Genomic DNA, 7,085 nt, shown 5'->3' with positions numbered 1-7,085 from the left:
GACAATAAATGGATCAAATGGAGGCCTTGGACTTTAATAGAATGAATTTTAGACTCTAGTGGAGGTGTATGATGTTGGACAAATGATTTAAACCCTGGATTGTTCAATGGAAGCTGAGGGGTAAAATGGAAAATGTTATGTTTCGGGCTTCTTGCGTTTTAGTTCAAGATGTTTTTAGTCATAAGTATCAAGATAGAATCTTAGAGCTCGTTGTTACCTTTTCGTGGATATAAAGATCATTGAAAACAGAGTTGAAACGAAGAAGTTATGACTGTTTGAAGTTAAGCTGGAAAAAGGAGTTTGGCATGATGGGCATACACTAGCTAGTACGTTGGGCGTACGAGGCTGAAGGAATCGCGTTTTTAGGGTGTTACACTGGGTGTACCACCATAATGCAAAAACCTTATTTTTGTAGTTTTGAGCCCTATTTAAGGAGTCTAACCCCTTGGGGTCCTTCCTAACATCAACCTCCAACCTTGTGAGACTCCAACTCAAAACCCTAGCCCCTAGATCAAATCTTGAGCCTTTCTATGTGTTTTGATTGCATTTTGGATGAAAGAGAATTTCAAGCTTGTTGATTGTTGAAGCTCAAGCTTGTGGATCCAAATCTTACATAACTTTTCTCAACTCCATAAAGTATAAAACTTGAATCTTGATGATGCTTCCGTTAGATCTAACTAGTTTTGGGTTTTATGAGCTCTTTGGTCACTGTAGTGCATAAAGTTTAGATCTTGAAAGTTTGCGACCTTGTTATGGATAAAGCTTGTAACTTTATCCATCTAAACATCATATTGATTCAGATCTAAAGGTTGGAGACTTGGACATAATGGATTAAGTTGAGAAAGATGCATATTTGCTCCATTTTAGACTTAAAGACTAGATCTTGGTTGTTTGGACAATCATAATGGATAAAGTAGGAAACTTTATTCATTATGGAGCTGTTAGGAGTCATAAAAATGTGATCTTGGCTCTTTTCTTCCCTTCATGCAAGAGTCATGATGCTTTGATTTGTGTGTTAAGTTAAGATTTTGGTGTATGGACTCCTTCTAGCCATGGAAAATCATAAAGTTGGAAACGTTATGACTTAGAATGTTATTTGGCACTTGATTTGAGCTTTGGACGTGAGATCTTAATGAAATAAGCACTTAATGAAGGTAAACGGAATTGGTCGAGTACGCTGGGCATACTTGGTAGTACGCTGAGCGTACCCGGATGGAGCTCCGTAATCAGGAAGGAATCTACTACGCGGAGCGTAGTGACTAAGTACGTTTTAGTGTGCGTTGACCTCCTTTGTTGTTTTGACTTTTTGACTTTGACCAAGTTTGACATAAGGTCGTTTTGGGTAATTTGAATTATAGTTTGAGATTTGAGTCCCTGTTAATTGTATTGGTGATTGGTAGAGATAGATTTTGGTGCAATGATCGATGCAGATATTCTTTCAGACTGTGAGGTGAATCTCCTCACTATACTTGTGGGTCGAAGGCACCAATGCCGACCTATTGAATTATGTTTTAGGATAGTAGTGGTCTTTGTGACACTTACTGATATGCTTGTACGTGCTTGTTGTCTTTGTGACTATTACTAGTATATTGTTTATTATATGTATAGAGCCAATCTGGGCTCGGAGTCATTGTGGACTTGGGGTTGATATCGACACAGGGGTTGATTCGGACCCGACATAACTACATGCTGTTACATGGAGTCATTATGGACTTAGGATTGATATGGACCCATGGTTGATATGGACCTAACACAACCATGTGTTGTTATATTTATATATGTGTGTTGTATGTGGTACTTTAGGGAACTCGCTAAGTTTTGTGCTTATAATTTATGTTAATGGTTTCAGGTACTTCCGTTTTCAAAAGGAAGGGCTCAGCTTGATTGGACTGCATCACCTGGAGTTTTATTCTACACTGAATGTTTACAAATTACTCGGATGTTTTGAGAATACTTTGACTCTGATCATTTTTTGGAACAATGAATGAATGACTTTAACTTATTTCAAATGAAATTTTTACTCGGTATTATTTGGATGTTACAAGAGGTCATGGGTTGAAGTCTCATTATGAGACACATGTGGTATTTAGTAGTAGGTTAATTTGTCGTTTCAAAAAAATTTATTCTCATTAATATTTAAAAACTAAATAAAAACTAATAACACATTTTATGATAAAACTAGGAGTTGGTCCGACGTACATTGTAGCGGGAACCCTTTATTGAGGATGAAGTAGACTATTAGAAGACACAGGTAGTATTTAGTAGTAGGTTAATTTGTCGTTTCAAAAAAATATATTTAAAAACAAAACAAAAACTAATGACACATTTTATTATATAACTAGGAGTTGGTCCCACGTACATTGTAGTGAGAACCCTTTATCAATAATGAAGCAGGCTATTTAGATGTTTTATATTTGTATCTAATGTTCATATTAACTTTTAATATATTTATTTACACACCACAAAAGTTTTATAATTTATTATATATTTGAATCCAATTATACCCACACATGAATTAAGAGTAAATTGTCTTTCCATCATATGATGTTAGGGGCAATCCAGTATTTTTTTTATATCACATTATGTTAGTATAATTTGGTATTTATGCAAGACAGGTCTATAGAAAATTCTGAGAAAACATCAGCAACAGTTGATTTATTTGTAAAAAAAATGGAGAATGTTGTAAAGAGAGTTAATATGCCAATTTGATATTTGAGAAAGAAAAACTCGTTAATTTGAACCAAAAAACATAAAACTAAGCTTAAACAAGATCTAGCAAGGAAAGCTCCAAGGTATGAACTTTATACCTCCAAAAGATGCACCTAGATGAGGAAATTATGGATTCAACAAGCTTGAGAGCAATACCACAACTCCCAGGGTCTTTCTTCACCACCAAGAACACCAAAAGTTACTCTAAAGTTTCATAACTTCACACACAATGATTAGGGTTTAATATGGAGGCTAAGAGAGATGGATGCTAAGGGGTAAGAAGGGTTAGAGGCCATAAGGGTCTTTAAATAGGGTCCAAAACCTAAAAATTAGGGTTTTTCCCCTTCTTGCGTACGCCCAACATACACACACGTATGCCCAACGTACGTGAAATATTCCACAATCACATGTAAAGTCCTACGCCCAACCTACCTGACTCGTACGCCTAGAGTAGGGACCAACTTTACAACTATTTTTAGAAACAATGTTAAAATGGGAATTACCTAGAATAACAGCGTTACATATTCTTTCTTGTGGCGATCAGTTATCAAGATCAGGACATAGCGCGCTTAAGGAGTAGCACGAATCAGGTATCACCTATGTATCTTTAACAAATTCTCCTTATTCATTTTTTTGTTAAAAAACTTCTTCATCTTCTTCGTTCCTTTCTGTCACACATTTACACATAAAAGCACATAATCTCACCATCAAATTGATTGGATTAATCACCTATTTTTTGAAATTTTAAACGCTAATTTGATAGATTTAATCTAAAAATGAAGAAGGGTCAGGTGAAAGTTTAAGTGTATAATGAATTTAATCTTAAATTAACAATGGTGCCCTCGATGGTGTTAAAGACCATTTCTTCTAATGTTTCAAAGATAGATTCCAAAGTTCTTAATAGATTCCAAAGTTCTAAATGTTTTTTTGCTCATTTGAAAGATGGATTCATGTTTGATACCACATGTTTGATTTAAGTCCTCAAAGAAATCAAAAGTCTTTTTAGATCAAGAAAAGGGGTTGATGAACTTGTTTTTCTAGATCCACCTATGCTAAAGATTGTGTTACTTTGTAGGATTTGATAGATATAAAAATCTCAAATGAATCCTCTCCACAACTCTCCAACATTAGGACTAAAGGTTTGGCTTCTAATTTGTATCAATGACAACTGTAGTGAGGGTAATTTAGTACTTTATATGATCATGTTGTCCTTTTGTCGATATGTGTTTCTGCAGCAGAGATGTCAATGTTTGAGAATAACGTTATGGTCTATAGATTTGTACACAATTTTCACCTCTTTGTAACTAGAGGTAACGATGAAATTAGACTAGCTCTAGCCACAGTCTTGCAAAGTTTTTATGATTCAGTTACACTTATCCTCAGGTTGTTGTAGATCTTTTTAATTGTTGTCAATTTACCATGTCACTTGGGTAACCTCCTTCACTATTACCACATGGATAATGTTGTTCAAAGAGAGGCAGTTGAAAACTTTGATTTGATATGTTTATGCCTTGATGAGATCGTTGATGGAGGGTAGGAATATACATTCTTTTATGTTATATTATTCAATTTAATTGCAGCTTTTAGCTTTCATGTTCATATTTTTCTTTTCTTGATAAATGGTAACTGTTAAAATAAGGTTCATTCTCGTTAAAAAGTAAGAAATTTTTTGTTATCCCTTATGATATTTCCATATTTATTCATAATTTTAGGCATTATTTTAATACGTTTAAGGTATAATTTGGTTAAAATCAAAGATTTATGGTACTTAGTGAGTTAAATTACATTTTGCAGCTAAAACGGACATTCTTAAGAAAAAAGGACCACACTTGAAGAAAGCTGGAAACTTGGAGGTCAAAGCTAGCATCAACATTAAAGAAAAGAAGAAATCGTGCAAAGATTGCAGCCATGACGTGGCAATCTAAAGGCCACGAAGTGGCCATCTGTCCTGACGCAAAAGCTTCACGTGACTTAGGGCACACACGTTTTAATTGTTGACCACGACGTGACATCTATTCCCCACACTGTGGTAACCATATTTTTGGTATCTATATAAGCTAGACATTAGATCGAATTCCATAGGTTGGATTGAGGATTAAGCTAAGGATTACGACTGAAAACCCTTAGAAACCCCTCAGAAGTGAAGAATTCAATTAACATTTAAGATTTAAAGATAATTGAAGGAACATCATCATTGAATCATTTACTTTGCTAGATTTTACCATGTTTTTTCTAGTTAACTTCAATTTTATTTTTGTTTCTGGTTTAGTTATGGGCTAATCACCCCATACATATATTTGGTGAAGATGAACCAGAATCTTATGTGTTGATTTCGAATTAATTGATGTTTTATGTGACTTTACATGTTTTTGATAATCAAAATCCTAGCATGTTAAAGTTCTCGTTTTTATTCTTATTAAACAAATTTTTTGTAATAGATGATCATTCTAGTTAAATGAGTTTGTTACCTAATTGTTTATGATCATCAAATAATTAGAGCTAGTGATTGACCAAATCCTAGGGTTAAGTAAATAAAAGTTAATAACTTTAATTGTGTTAGGGAGCATAACTGATCAATAATTTGTGCTTGAGTTTCTTGTCTTGATCTAGGATGGGTATCTCATAAATTTATCATTCATAGTCCAATTCGTGCTTATATCAATTTGGTGTTTAACTTGTGCTTGATCATTGCATGGTAATTCGTAAACTGGACCATTTAGGTATTTGATCATAATAACTAGTAATTTAATGAATTGGTAATTAATATAATCCATCCACTAGAAATCAATTATAGGAGAGGGGGAATTCAAAACTAAACGAAAGTACTCTTTAATATTGAATTCAAATGGTTTTCTTTTCTTAGATTTAATAGTTTTTTTAATTGGTAGTAGTTTGAAATAAGTTACAGAACTTGCAAAATCAGTAAAAACCCCATTGATACTTTGTTTCTTAGTTTAATTAATAGTAGTTATTGTCTAAATTGAAATTTCGTCCCCTGTGTTCAACACCCGACTTATATAAGATATTCTATAATCTGACTAGGTACACTGCCTATAAGTGCATAAATTAGTTAATTAGTAAGGTTTATAAATTTAAAAATTGATAGGTATATTTTGTGCACATCAAGTTTTTGGCGCTGGTATCGGGGAACGACTTGTTTTAGTTTTAATTTAATTGCTATTAGTTTAATGATCCTTTTGTGGGGTAAAATCTAAAAAAAGTTATTTTTATTTATTTTTCTATTTTTTGTTTAATCAGGACCCACGACGTGGCGACTTGATTGCCACGACATGGGCACTGATCATTTTTCAGTTTCTTTTTTATTTTCTTAAGTTTGTTTGTACACGTTTATTTTTTAATTGTTTCAGTGATTTATGACCCGTGGATCCAAAACTCCAATAGTTTCACCACTTAAAGATCCTGAATCGGCTTTCCACAAGAAGAAAAACAAGAATGTCGGCGAGTCAAGCAACACTTTTGAATCCAACAAATTCGAGCACTTTGAGAAAACTCCAAGCAAGAAAGAAGTAGGATATGAGCTAGAAACCAAAAACGATTCAGAGGACGAAATCCAGAGTGAATTAGACGAGATGGCCAACATAACACATATGACCATGGAGGAGTACAAGAAACAGATGCATGATGACACCTGGTCGGGACTTGTGCACCACAAAATTCCGACCATCACCAACTTCGAGCTTAAAGGGCACATTCTGTTTATGCTAATAGATATCCCATTCTATAGGAAGTATCACAAAGATGCCTACAAGTGTATGGACAAGGTGAACTACATCACGAACTACTTGAATGTTCCCAATGTTACACGTGAGATGGTGTTGTTGTGGATGCTTCCGGTGACTTTTAAAGGAGAGGCAAAAGATTGGCTTAAAGCACTTCCACCTGGAGCCATCACCACATGGGCTCAACCTCGTGAAGGGTTTATCCAACAATTTAGGCCACCATCCAAGGTTGCAAAATTGAAGAAGAATATAGCCAACTTCGAATAACAAGGTGGAGAGTATTTATATGAAGCATGGGAAATATACAAGGGGTTACTTCAAAATTTCCCACAACATGACCTAAATGTACAACAAGAAGTATCAATCTTTTATGACAGGGTAAACGTGACCATGCGACAACTCCTTAACTCTCAAGGACCACTAACGGAGAAGTATCCAACAACGATTAAAGAGCTAATTGAAGAATTTTCTAAACACTCGAGGGAGTATCACGACCCTCAAGAAGATAAGATAAGAGGATACAAGGATGGACATGGAGCCTCGGATGATTTGGCTGCGGTTATGGAAAAGTTAGAATCAATGGACCGAAGGATGAAAAAAATGGATCAGATCAATCCATCAATGCAACTCGGGTTG

General features: G+C 34.6%; 1 non-coding gene across 1 annotated transcript; it reads right to left on the bottom strand.

The window, feature by feature from the left end:
• Positions 1–6,683: 6,683 nt before the first annotated feature.
• LOC145060841 (small nucleolar RNA R71) lies at positions 6,684–6,790 on the bottom strand. The gene has a single exon (XR_013687023.1). It is a non-coding gene; the product is annotated as a small nucleolar RNA R71 (small nucleolar RNA).
• Between the last annotated feature and the right edge of the window lie 295 nt (positions 6,791–7,085).

Source organism: Lactuca serriola, chromosome 6 (assembly GCF_051521515.1).
Source record: "Lactuca serriola cultivar US96UC23 chromosome 6, Lser_US96UC23_V15, whole genome shotgun sequence".
In the NCBI taxonomy this organism is placed as follows: domain Eukaryota; kingdom Viridiplantae; phylum Streptophyta; class Magnoliopsida; order Asterales; family Asteraceae; genus Lactuca; species Lactuca serriola.
Note: the sequence above shows the minus strand (reverse complement) of the source record. Positions and strands in the feature narration are given on the sequence as shown.